The sequence below is a fragment of the Mastigoproctus giganteus genome, chromosome 8 (genome assembly GCF_048544385.1).
Source record: "Mastigoproctus giganteus isolate SK-2022 chromosome 8, ASM4854438v1, whole genome shotgun sequence".
NCBI lineage: Eukaryota > Metazoa > Arthropoda > Arachnida > Uropygi > Thelyphonidae > Mastigoproctus > Mastigoproctus giganteus.
Genome location: NC_143582.1, coordinates 125282070 through 125295855, shown reverse-complemented (window position 1 = coordinate 125295855; position 13786 = coordinate 125282070). Strand labels below are relative to the sequence as shown.

General features: G+C 37.9%; 1 protein-coding gene across 1 annotated transcript in view; it reads left to right on the top strand.

Annotated features, from left to right (window-relative positions):
• LOC150081801 (SEC14-like protein 2) overlaps positions 1-13786 on the top strand; it is an 80948-nt gene that overhangs the window by 9225 nt on the left and 57937 nt on the right. The window lies entirely within an intron of this gene.

The window sequence follows — 13786 nt, the reverse complement described above, 5'->3', positions numbered from 1 at the left end:
AATATTTATTATTGTAATAAAAGTTTAATTTAAAACGTGAATTCAAATAATTACTTGTGTTTTCCTTACTTTATTGCACCTAATTGTCATCAAAATTTATTGCGAAAAATGTTTTTTTTTTTGGAATACCGGTATCCCGGTTTCATAAATTAAAAATACCAAAATACTGGTATTAAGGTTTTGACCGATATTGTGAGCCCTAATTGGTACCCTGTGATGGATACAGAACTCTGTAAAAGGCCAGAAACGTGTGTAACGTTATGTTTATGCAGTGTGTGTGTGTGTTGTTATGTTGTTTAGTTGTTTCTGGCCTCTTTGTCACCAGGAAGACGATCACCTGGAAAGCTGTCCAGTGTCCGTCTACACCACGGGAAGGTAGGCCACAACTGCGCATGTACTGCGGCGGACCTCGACAAGCTCGTGGGTCTACTGTTCCCTGTGTTTCCTTTTCATGCTGATCTCAATCATAGTGGACATAGTGTTTTTTGTTATGCGGTTCCCGTGGTTTCCCACAAATCCGCGTTAAATACTCTGTTAACATAACAAAGCCAGTCAGTGTGGGTTATGTGTGAGTAGTGTGTTGTTTGTGTTGTTTGACTGGCCTCTTCGTTACTGGAAGGCGCGATCACCAGGAAGGAGCCTCCAAGCATCCGTCCACTGGCACGAGGAGCCGGACCAGGGAGTAAAAGACATCTGACGGGCCGTACACACTCTTGCAGGAGCGAGAGTGGGGAGGGCCAAGGAAAGAGCGGAGAAGAGACAGGAAAGTGGAAGACAGACAAGATAGCGAGGATGACAGAGCGTAGGCATCCTCCCGGGCGAAACGGAGCAGGAAGAGTGCTAGGTGCAGTTGTGGGAGTCCTGGAGAAAGACTGTGGGTAGGAAGAAGAGAATAGGTAAAGTTCAAATTAAAGAGTCCAGGATTGTCACAATGGAGAATCACGGAGCGGCGTCGACAGGGCTGTCCGCCATTTGCAGTTTCATGTCTGGAAGTTTCCGGTGCTGGGTATCAGTTGCTGTCTAGAGGAGGTTATCCAGGAGTAGTGTTCGGGAGTTGCAGGTGATGCCAGCGACGACGAAAGACATCAGCATGAAAAGGCGTTTTAGGCGCGTTAGCTTATATGCATGAGCGCCTATGTCTTCACCATGTCCGGCTGTCTACATATAATTAAAAATCTTTTTCCAGAGGACCGGATTGACTTGGATACACAGGATCAATCCAGGGTACGTATAGAAAATGCCATGTATGAGGGTCCAGATGTGACATGTCTTTTTTCCTTACCAGAGCTTGGAGCCGCTATAGAAAAGTTAAGTATTAAGAAATGTCCGGGTTTAGATTTGATTGAAAATAAAATGTTGGTTAAGTTTTTTGATCTCTGTCCTCAAATATTATTGAATATGTACAATAAATGTTTTCTTGAAATGGTCTTCCCGAGACCCTGGAAGATAGCGTTGCTCAAGATCCTCCACAAGCCTGGGAAGTCTAAGGCTGATCCTAGGGCTTACAGACCCATTTCCTTGTTGGCGAATCTTGGGAAATTATTTGAGAGATTTTTACTCCCTCGCATTATTGGTAGTTTAGTGGATGGTAACATGGTGTCAAATTCCCAGCTTGGATTTAAAAAGGGACATTCTACTGAGGAAGCTATTTTGGAGTTAATGAACTATATCAAATCTTCTACCGAAAAATACGTGTTGGTTGTTTTTATAGATTTTGAAGGGGCTTTTGATTCCGTATGGTGGGAGAGTGTGTTGATGTCTTTGAGAAAATCTGGTTGTAATAGGTATATTTTTGGAGTTATTCGTTCCTACTTCAGTGACCGGCTTGTGAGAGTCTGTGCGAAGCACCTTATGTTTGGCAAGTATATCAATAGGGGATGCCCACAGGGATCTGTTTTAGGGCCGATATTCTGGAACTCAGTTCTAGATCAATGGTTGAATAGATCGCAGGTTTCACAGTGTTTGCAAGTGGCTTATGCGGATGACTTGGTTTTGGGAGTATCTGGTGGCTCAAGAACAGTGATAGAGTCGAAAATTCAGGAAATTTTGAGGAGTCTCTCTGAGTGGGCTGTGCTAAATAAACTGAAGATTTCATCTAAGAAAACCAAGATGATGGTATTCAAAAACCATTTTGACTACAAGCGTCCACCCAGGGTTTTGCTGAATGGAATCCAAGTTCCTCTAGTAAGTAATATCAAGTATTTAGGTATTATTTTGGATGACCGGCTGGGATTTCACCAGCATGTATCACACTTGAGAGATAAGCTGAAGAATTTTACTTCATTTGTTATACGGATTTCTCGGAGGGAGTGGGGTCTTAATAAAAGAACAATGGCATTATATTACAAGGCTATTTTCTTGCCCATAGTCGCATATGCCGCTGGTGTATGGATGGAGGCTGTGACCAAGGTTAGAATCAGTAGGCAGCTAATGTCGTTGCAGAGATCCATATTGTTGGCTTTTCTGCATGCTCCTAGGACTATTTCAACGGTTGCACTGCAGGTGCTTGCAGGGACTATACCTGTAGATTTGTACATTCTATATCGTGGCATGTTGTATGCTCTAAGAAAAGGAGTCTCAGCTCAATGTTTGGGTATCTCTGTTGATTTGACTGCTAATGCTAAGGAGGAAAAAGTTAAAATTTGGAACTCCCTGATTGCTATGTGGAGGGCTCGTTGGAGCTCTTCTAGTTTTGGCGAGATCACAGGGAAAATTATTCCACTTGCGGATTTCGCTACATCGAAGACAGTGTCATCCCTGGTTTTGTCCTTCGATGTTTACAAGCTATATTTTGACTGGCCACGGATCATTTCGTGATAAGTTGTATTCAAGAGGATTGGAGCCAGACCCGTGGTGCTCGTGTGGCGAGACGGAAACCTGGACACATGTGTTGTTTGATTGCCCCTGTTACGGGGTCGGAACGTCGTCGTCTCTTTGATGAGGTTTCTCCCTTTGCCGAGGACAACGTAGGAATCCTCTTGAAAGATGTATCTGGTTTCCAGGCTTTACAAAGGTTTGCTGCTGCGGTGTTCGCCAGAAGAACTATAATCAGAAACTTTTCAGATCTAGAGTTGGCAGTGTATTTGCATCATGCATGATTGCATCTGGGTTCGGGAGCTTCAGTCCGGGAGGCTTTTTGTTCGGTCTGGGGCTCCTAAACATGCACCACTACGGTGGTTTTTTTTTTTTTTTTTTTTTCCCCTGGTTCTTGGGTTTGGGCGGCCTGAGACCAGGGATGTTGGCACCCAACAGTATTGCACTTCTTCTGTTGGGTGCAAGTTTGTGCTTAGTAGCACTCTAGAGTATAATAGTAGAAGCAGGTCCGGCTCCACGTGCCGGGGACGGGCATCAGATTGCAGCTGAAGTTGTCAGCTGCTTCCTGATGGCAGAGTGACCTGACATAAACAACACATTAAGCTCACAAACATTCCTTCAATACTATTGTAATCTTTCCTATTTAAATTTTGGTTATTATTATTGGATATATTAGTGTAAATTAATTTACACATTAAAAATTCTTGTTCTGGAATTTCAACTTCTTAGCTATATTTCAGGCCCACTTTACAGTTTTCTGTAAAATAAAGAATTAGGTGGAGATGGGTATTTGCCTGGGAACCACCCCGACACAGTTCACACACACACACACACACACACACACACACACACACACACACACACACACACACACACACACACATGTCTACCTATCCGTCCGCCGGTCCTTTTTTCTGTCCGCTTGCAACAGTGATTAGACATTACAAAAACGTTTAAAAGTTGAAAGTTCCTGGAAAGCTTTTAAGATGAATCATAGCCTCCCTTGTGACTCCCCCCCCCCCCGACCACAAAAGTCTACTCGTTGTTGTTGTTGTTTAGTTTTTAGGAGCATTAGCAACTAAGGCCATATTGCTGCGGGGATATGCGGTGGTCATTCCCTGACCTTTCCGCATCCTCCGTATTTGGTGGTCACGGGCTCGAACTCCGGTCTAATCAAGAAGCGTGTGCTACGCACTGCTGCTCCTGCCCACCTAGCTACGGAGGCGCCAAAAGTCTACTCATATAAATGAAAGTATATTTCGCGTATTACTCTAGAACGAAAAATCGGATCGAAGTCAAATTTTGAACCTATATTCTGTTGGTTCTTGGGAAAATTTCAAGCCCAATTACGATTTCACATGCCTCGTTCCCCACCCCTACAAAAATCGGGAGAAATGAAAGCATATTTTCTCATTAATCGACAATAAAATGCGGATTGCTACCAAACGTTGGGATGCCAACATATAGTCTGTTGGCCTCTGGGATGGTTCTAAGTCCAGTTCCGATTTGATAGCAATTCCTCCCCAGCTTCCCTATAGAAATATTAATTTGAAACAGGAACTCTGATCCATTTCAAAATTTGGTTGCTTACTTAGAATATTTTAGGAATCGTTGTAATAAATTTTCGTGTCGATGGGTTGCCTTATTTTGTTATAAATCAGTGTTTCTCAACCTTTTTTTTAATTATCGCCTCCTAAATGGCATTTTTAGACAATTTTTTTTCCTAATCGCCCCCCCCCCCCCCAATGAAATTTTAAACAAGAAAATACTTTATACTTACTCTTTTTATTCAATAGGATCCCTGATTCTGATCTTTCTTAGCTAAAAGTTCAAGGTTTGGATGATGTTAGTAAGTTTAATTCTAATATCTCCTCTTGAACATATCAATTTTGTTTCTTTCCTTGTTAATATTTTATTTACTGAACTAAAACCACATTCAACCATATAAGACGGTGGAAAACAAAGAAGTACTTTGGCCATTTCAGACCACATCGTTGGATAAAGAATTTTAGTTTTTTTTTGATTCCGACAACTCACCCATTCCACCTTTTACGAATTTATATTTGCATTCTTCGTTACATTTTAATTCAACGAGTTCTTGAATTTATTCACCAGCAGACCCGGCAGCGCATCCATTTCGATCTAACATCCATGGCTTCACTTCAAAATAAAATAAATCTGAAAATCTATTTTTGATTTCACCTTTTAAACAACACAAATGATCTGAATAATTCTTAAGATCATTCTCGGTGAGTGATTCATTGATTTCAGCTAACTCTTGCATACCATGAAATTGTTTTCTCATTAAATTTATTTCAAATATTTCCAGTTTTTCAGTGAAGGCTTTTAATACGCGTTTGTAGTCTATCACTGTAATTAATTTCCCTTGAAGTTGAAGTGATACTTCATTAAGGTTTCGAAAAATCCAAGCCATATAGTATATGTTATTTTTGTGTTTGTTGATCTCCTTTGCTAAATCTGTGTCTCCTTCGCTTTCTAGAAAACTAATTATCGTATCAAAAAGGTTTATAAATCTTGTTAGACAGTTTCCTTTAGAAAGCCATCTGACTTCTGTATGTAAAAGAAGCCTCACATACTGTTCTTCATTATCAACACAAGATTTTCTGATCATATTTGCTATGTGACTTTATTTTCTTGATGGTTTTGATAACTATGCTGACTAATTGATAAAGAACTTGACTACTATGTTTTGCAACCAGATGATGTCAGTACACAATGCAGTGTATTGCAAGAACTTCGGGACATACTTCCTTTAGGTGGGCTATAAAACCTTTGTCTTCCAACCATGAAGATCGCACCATCAGTGGCACAGGATACCAAATTTTCCAATAATACTTGTTTTTCATCAAACCATGTTTTTACAGTAGCAAAAATGGATGCTCCAGTACAGTCATTTTCTATAGATTTTACAAACAACATCTCTTCTTGCAATTTACAATCATCGTCGAAATAACGAACATATGCCATTAGAAGGGCTTTATTGTCAGTAACTGTGGATTCATCAATCTGAATAGAAAATTTTCTCGTTTTTACCGGTGTCATTAAGAGAGGAGGAAAGTGGAGTGAAATTAACGACGGAGAAAAGTACAAGGACAGGGCATGGTGGCGAGGCTACATACGTCGACCCGTGGAATAGCGGAACGATGACAGATGATGATGATGATCAAGAAAATTGGATTATAGGAAGAAAATCAAAAATGAAAAACATGGATAGTGGAAGGAAAGATTGAAGATGCAGAGGCGAATAAAAGGAATTAGAAGGGGAAAAGTTTGTTTCAGTTAGAGCACTAGAAAATGTTGAGTCAGGTTTAGAAAGCCAAGCGTCCTTGATGTGCAGATCTCCAATAAACCAACAGACTAGAAGAAAAGTAGGATTAAACTATGATGAAGAGAACAATGATGGATCAGCGACAACTAATGGTACTAGATCGCCAAGCTTGAATTTGAGACGAAGTGGGAGAAAGAAACATGTTCCAAATAATAAAGAAAATGGAGGCAAAAAACTAATAGGAGAAAAAAGGAAGAAATTCTAAAGGTGAGAGAGAGAACATTGCCTTAGATATGGTATTAGCGAGTGAAAATAAAGTAGAAAAAACGTACAGAAAACAAAGATCAAAAATGAAGAAAGTGGAATAAATTATGCAAGTAATTTACCAGGCGAAGGAAAGAAAGATGCGGAATTGGATTATGAACCAGACGTTGCAGAATTGGAAGCAAATGAAGAAATCACAGAGGACATGGAAGATCAACAAATATGGAATGGAGTTACAGAAGAATAGAATTATACTCTTTCAATGAACTGATTATAGAATTGCGAAGGGGTTATATGGAAGAATATTTATTTTCAAAAGAAAATGGTTTTATGCAGAAGGGTTATAAGTGACCTTATGGCGTGGTGAGGAGTACTGGAGAGTGAACTAATAGATGTGGGAGGGAATAATGAGAAACTGAAAGACAGAATTGCTTATTTGGAGGAAGAAATAATTAGAACAAAACAGCAGACAACAAAGGTGTTGTCTGCTGTTTCAAAAGGTGTTGAGACGAAAACTATAAGTACTTAAGTGATGTCATTAAGGAAAATGTGGGAGAAAAAAAATAGAGGCGAATCATGAGGATTCTGTGAAAGGAAACAGGTAAAGTAAACGTAATGATAATTATATATATTAATTATTAAGGCCAGGGAATGATCAGGCTTTAAAAACAGTAATGACGTTCAGAAGACAATTACTAGGGAAATTAAAGGAAATTTGAAGAGAGTTAGAATAAGGAAAGTAAAGAAAATTTCAAATAAGGGAGTGATAGTTGACACGAGAGGATTAGACTGTTATGAAACAATGAGAGAATTAAAGACTTTTGCAATGCCAAAAAAAAAAAAAAAAAAAAAAAAAAAAACAGATGTCATAATTAGGTTTTCCAGTGAAAATATAACAATGATTTCTACTTAGTAATTTTATGTTACAAATGCCAAAAAAGCGTACAGATAAGGTCTGTCAAAGAGAAGAGGAAGCAACCATGTGTCAATTGTTGGGAAAATAACAGAGATGCAAGGCACACGGTCAGGGACAAAAAAAAATGTCCTGAATATTTACGAGTGTTATGAAATGTAAAAGAAAGAGCAGAAAGAATTTAGTTGATAATGGGGAAATATAGTGAATGAAGGGATTAATAATGAGTACAATAAATTTAAATACTGCAATTAAATTGTCAGAGATCTAGACTGGTGGATGATGAGGTCAGAACTGTTGCAAATACGGAAAATATTGACACTGCGCATTTTCAGGAGCAATATGAGCTGAAAGAGAAATTAGTAGGATATTCACTCAACAGTTTCTCCTCCTTTGGAGTCACAATTCCAAACAATAACTGTTAAAGATCCTTTTATATATGGCACATGTAGTCTGTGTATCTGTGAAGAATGAAGTAAATGAGTTTTATTTGGTATAATTATAATGCAAACATGACTCAGATAGAGAAGAATATATATGGATTAATAAGCCATGCTGGTGAAGAATCGACGTTTTGGCTTGTAAATAGCAACTCCAACGTTGATGTTTTTTTTTTTTTTTTTTTTGGTAGTTGTTGGCGCATCGGCTTCTGTGGCCATAATGCACCTTCCAAGCCCGAGGCGGGATTCGAACCCGCGACCTTTGGGTTGCCAGGCAGGCACTTTACCCACACGACTAGCCCGGTCGGCCCAACGTTGATGTAACTTGGTCTACAAATAAGAGAATAGTAAGTATTACAAATTGGATGGTTAATTCAACGTAGGTAACCAGTGACCATAGGGCAATATCCTTTGAACTTGGCCAGCAGGAAAGAAAGGAGACAGGGAAGGTTATAGGGAATCAACTGAGGCAATTTGTTACAAAAACTGCTAAATGGCGAAAATTTTATAAACATTTTGTTGGAAGTAAGACTAAAGGAATTTGAGAAAAAGAACTAGGAGAATATGAGAGGGGATTATGGAGTAAGACTGATTCAAAAACTTCTATAATGCATCGTCATCTCTGTCAATGAACAGAACTCAGAATGGAAGGACACCAGTCAAATGGTGGAAAATGGAGTTGACGGAATTAAACAAGAGAGTGCCTCCGACACGGAAAAAGTATCAAACGAAGAAAAGTTTAACAGGAGACAATGAGGAAATGGGAATCCTTAAAGCAGAACAAGGTTTTAAAAAAAAAGTCATGTACATCAGGTAGTTCAAAGAAAATACCAGACATGGAGAGATATGCTAAAGACATTACGTAACGAAGAAACTTGGGAATTTGCCTATAAGTAATCAACGGAGAAATTTAAATCGCCCAAATGAGAAAACAATTTATATTGTTTTCTCAATTGAACGCGATAATAAATAAACAAAACAGTGGATAAGTTCTGTTAATAGGATATTGGATCATATAATTAATTGGAGTATAAGAAGGGGGGGGGGGGTAAAATATAAACAGTTGCAATTGGAAACAAGAAAGGGAAATGAGGAATGTCTTAATAAGGAAAGCGAGGAGCCCTTCACAATGGAAGAAGGGCAGAATAAGATTAGGGAAATGCTCTAGTTTGGATTTGATAGAGGGTGAAGTGATAAAACGGATGTAGGCAAAATGACCAAACCATATTTTTAGACCCTAAGATGTATAACACATGTTTGAAGGATGGAGTGTTTCCTGCGCATGTAAGGATGCCCTATTAAAACATTAAAAATCGCCAGAAAACGTAGAAACGAGCCAAGCTCATATGGACAAATTATTCCATTGCCTGATTTGGATAAAGTCTATGAGAGAATGTTGATAAGAAACAATTTGGCTTTACTCAAAGGGAAAGGAACAGAAGACGGGTTAATACAACTACAAAATATAGTAGAAGAGGAAAATGTTAAGCCTATTATTGAAATCTTTATATATTTTGCTGGTGCATTTGATAACGTCAGTTCGGAGAGTGTTCCAATTATGTTGAAGGCGGCTAAAATGTTCGTTGCAAATTTATAATGTAATTAAAGATTACCGGTACTTCAGAGATCTGTGACAGTTAAAAACGAATATGAAGCAGTAACAAGAAAGGCATTGAAACGATGTCCACAAAGGTCAGTTTTTCGGTCCATAATGTGGTCAATAGTGTTAGAAGAAGGATCAAGAGCAAAACTAGAAACAATGACAAATAGGGTATTGTTAGAATTGAACTAATGGTGTTAACCCCAAAAATTGATGATTTTCTGAAGAAAGAACAAAGATTTTATCGTTCAAGGGAGACTATCTGTAAGGAGACAACCGCATATAAAGATAGGAGAGTTCAGTCTGCAGTCATTAATGACTTTGAAGTATTTAGGAAGGCATGTGAAGTTTTATGGACATATCAGTGCAATAAGTAATAAAATTAAAGGATTTATAGGAATGATATCTTGCATAACCAGGAAGCAATGGAGTATTAAGGAGAAGACAACAAATCCCATATATGAATGCATATTCGTACCAAAACAACTTACAGTTCACCAATATGGAACGGAAGCTGTATTCAATACAAAGAGTTAATGTTGATGCAAAAGTTGGTAGCGTCTAAGACTGTATTTAATGATGCGCTTCAGGTTATAATGGGCAAACTGCCACTGGATTTGTTGCTGCCCTACCAACGGGGCACTGTGCTAATATTTCGACACGGAAACCATATAGGCTGCTGGAAATGAAACGAAATCTCGAAGAGGATATGAAGCGGAAGAAAAGAAGAGTGTGGATGAACATGTTAATAGATACTTGGCAAAGTCGATGGGAAACTTTGAATAAAGTAGAAATAAAAAGAAAATTTATACCAGATGTAAGAAAGAATACAAGTTGTAAATTGATTCAAAGACTTGTATATTTTGTTTCTCATGACGGGTCATGAATTTTTTTAAAGGTTGAATAAATTTGGAGCAATTCAGAGAATGAGATGTGGGAGCGAGCATGTTCAGATAGGAAGTGATGTTTGCATGGTTTACTAGTTCGGTTTCAATGGACCCTTTTGGGGAAATTGTAGGCTACACAGCAGGTGTATTCAGTTATTTTAAAAATATTCGTGTTTTGTATTCCAGTGAAGAATCTATTGCAGACTTAGGAAAGTTTGGAGATTATATGGAAAATGAGTACTTGCAGCAAAGACAAGATGGATGAATATGAATCAGTGGGTTATTATGCCACTGATGACGAGAGGTTCCGTGTACCTCTATAAGGAAGTTAAGAGTATGTGTTAACAGCAGTTCCTTGTGTCACTGTTAACTAGAGATGCGTAGCGCCTCCAGAAAAGATAGCAGTAAGGTCAAATACTAAGTTAACAGGAGTTCCTTAAAACACTGTTTTCCCTTGTGCCTCTAAATGAAATATATGCTTCATCAAGAAAGATCTTGAGAGAGTGACCTCAGTAGTTTTTTGTACCACAATACTTAAGAGAAATCTGATGACTGCTAAATTGAGGAAAGATGGATTGTGATATACCAAACGGATAGAAGTTTATTGTTCTATTAATGCAAAGTAGATTGGATTCCGAAAGAATCGAGAATCTTCCATTGTGTATGTCTAATGTGAACTGAAATTTAAGGGTGGACTGCAGAACACTAAGGAAGGACTATTAATGACCGAGGATCTAGTTTTATTGATTGAGGAGAATGTCTGCAATGCAGGATTCTCACTTTGTACGATATCATACCTCACTCTTCGCATTCTGTATGATATTCTAAATTGAAAGTTGTATCATAATATCTGTGTACGAAACTGTAAACCGTACTATAATTGGTGGGTTTGCCAAACGTTGGTTGGAATCACCTAAATAAATAAATAAACAAAATGTAACCCTTAGGCACTTTCGTATCTTTTACTTTGGGAACAGGCTTTACAACGTATGAATGCCAAATACTGGACATGTCTTTGTTTTCAAAACATCGTTGTACATATATATGAAGGAGAACGTCAATTATGTGCACGCTGTATATTTTCAGAATAAAATTTGGAAATTTGTCAGGAGCTGTACTTGATTTCAGGAATCTTAATAACCGCATCAATAATATTCTGTCCATTAAAGGTAATGATTTTAAGTTCAAATCTTAAGTTAAAACTAATTTTTTTTTGTTTCATTTTCTTTATGAAATCAGCTAACATACTGTCCACTTGGCTCGCAGCTAGTTTCAAGTTGCAGACAAGATCGTCGTTTTCCTGTTGGAATGAGTCAGCTACCCACTGTTCAAAGACATTGTCCTGCATTGAGAATTTTGCGTTATTTTTTAGCTTCGTTCTCTTTGCTCTTGGAACCTTTTCTTTATTTCAACGTTGAATTGTCGTCTTCACCGTTGTACATATCTTGCTCTAAATTTTTTGCACTCAATGAAGTTTCCATCAGATATATTTCTTTGTCACTCCCCAAAAGATTTGTTTTTTTCTGAATGGCAAGCTTAAGGTCCGTTTATTTGCCCAGAGGCTCCGCTAACAGCAATTTCATAAAATCTGAATCCCAGCAGCTTCAGGACCAGTATTGTTTCGAATCTAATGAAGAGAGATAGTAAATTATAACTGGAGGATTGAGGAATCTGAAGGCAAACACTATAACGATGGTATGAGGAATCTATATTTTGTGCGGAAGGCGTGTTGAACTGAGAATCCCATAAAACAGTCCAAAGACGGTCAGCGTTGTTGTTGTTATTATTTGGTTTTTAGGAGCATTAGCAACTAAGGCCATATTGCTCCGGGGATATGCAATGGTCATTCCCTGACTTTTCCGCATCCTCCGTATTTGGTGGTCACGGGCTCGAACCCCGATCTAATCACGGTCAGCGTTGAAGAATATTGCAGATTTTGTAAGTGCCACCTGCTAAAGGTTATGAAAAATCATATCTCACTGTTTATCTCTTCACGAGATGAGGTTGGACGAGGGTGAAGGCTCAGCGTACTGATGAAGTTTATTAGGAAATTCTTTGCATGCAGAAAACGTGAAAGAGGCATGCCGAAATCCCCTGCAATGAAGGTTTAAATATTAGGTGGTAAATTCGTAGTAATCCATGTTCCAAGTTCCATTCTAATTGTATGTTCTGAAGGAAAGTAAACTGCGCAAATTTGAATTTTGATCTATCATTTTATCGGCGTAAGAACGCCAGAATGACCGTCTAGTGGTTTAACAATAAATAATACATCTATGTTCTGATGTAGGCATGCTACCATATTTGTATGCAAGTTTGGTTGGACATCATTGGATGGGTTACTAGTACTCCATTTGTTGGGTCCACCTGGTCTACATAAGATGCACCATCCTAAGAATGCGCAACTTGTGGATTTTTTGAATGTTGTATAGTTAAAGGGTTATTCTCAAATGGGATGTGAGGGATGAGAAACTGAATAAAGGGAGGTATATTGTTTAAATGCTAATAACTCTAATAAATCTGGAAAAAACTGAATGGCGCGTATAGATCAGCTTTGTCCTCAAGCCACTGTGCGATTTTAGGGTTCCTACTGTTACAAATTTTTATGTATTCAAAATTGACATTTTAACATAACATGTTATAACAAATTAATTTACTTTTTGCCGCTTTTTACGAATGACTAACTTTTGTTTTAAATATAACGATGTGTCAATTAAAATTCAGAAAAAAGTGGTTCAACTTTTAGGGGGAAATATTTCATTTTTTTTTTTTTTTATTATAAACGAGCTATTGACAAAAATTTATTCATTATACTGATTTTTATAAAAATACGATCAAAAATTTAGCCACAAATGAGTTACGTCCAACAAACGTTCTGACTGTTAGCTGCGATGGGAATCGAGCAACGATGTTATTCAATGCACCACTGCGTAAAACACAGGGCGATTCCAGAAACTATACGCCCCACGAACAGAGTAGAGATACAATAGGAAAAATTCCTTTGAGAGGATATTTTAAATAAGTCCAGTTTATTTAAGTATCCACTTTACTATAAAGAATTCACTTCACCTGGCGCTATACAGTAGGAGTGATTTGTTCACTCAAGAGCGAAGTTCAGGGATATAATGGCTTTGTTAGGTGCAGTTCAGACCTCAGTGCAAAAAACAAAAAATATGGGTATAACAAAGGCACAGAAACAATGAAACCCAACACCATATGGATAAAAACTTGTACCATCACGTTATGTTTTCATATCTATAATAGTAATGGGACATTTAAGTTACGAAGAAAACAAAGAATTCAAAGAAATTGACCCATCTTTTGTCAATGACTATTTCAATTCGCGTCTAACAGACTACCGATTTCTTGAAGAAAGCTGGTAGTTTTGCTCATCTATATCTCACCATCTTCAGACCACCCGTTCATTTCACAGTTCAGCAGAGCTCAAACTTTGAGATACTGTGACCCTCTAAAATGATAAATGAATTTGTACGACCCCAGTCAAATCAGTAACCAAACAAATCAATATGTCATTACTCTTAACAATCCTAATCTATATATCAAATTAAATAATGATAGGGA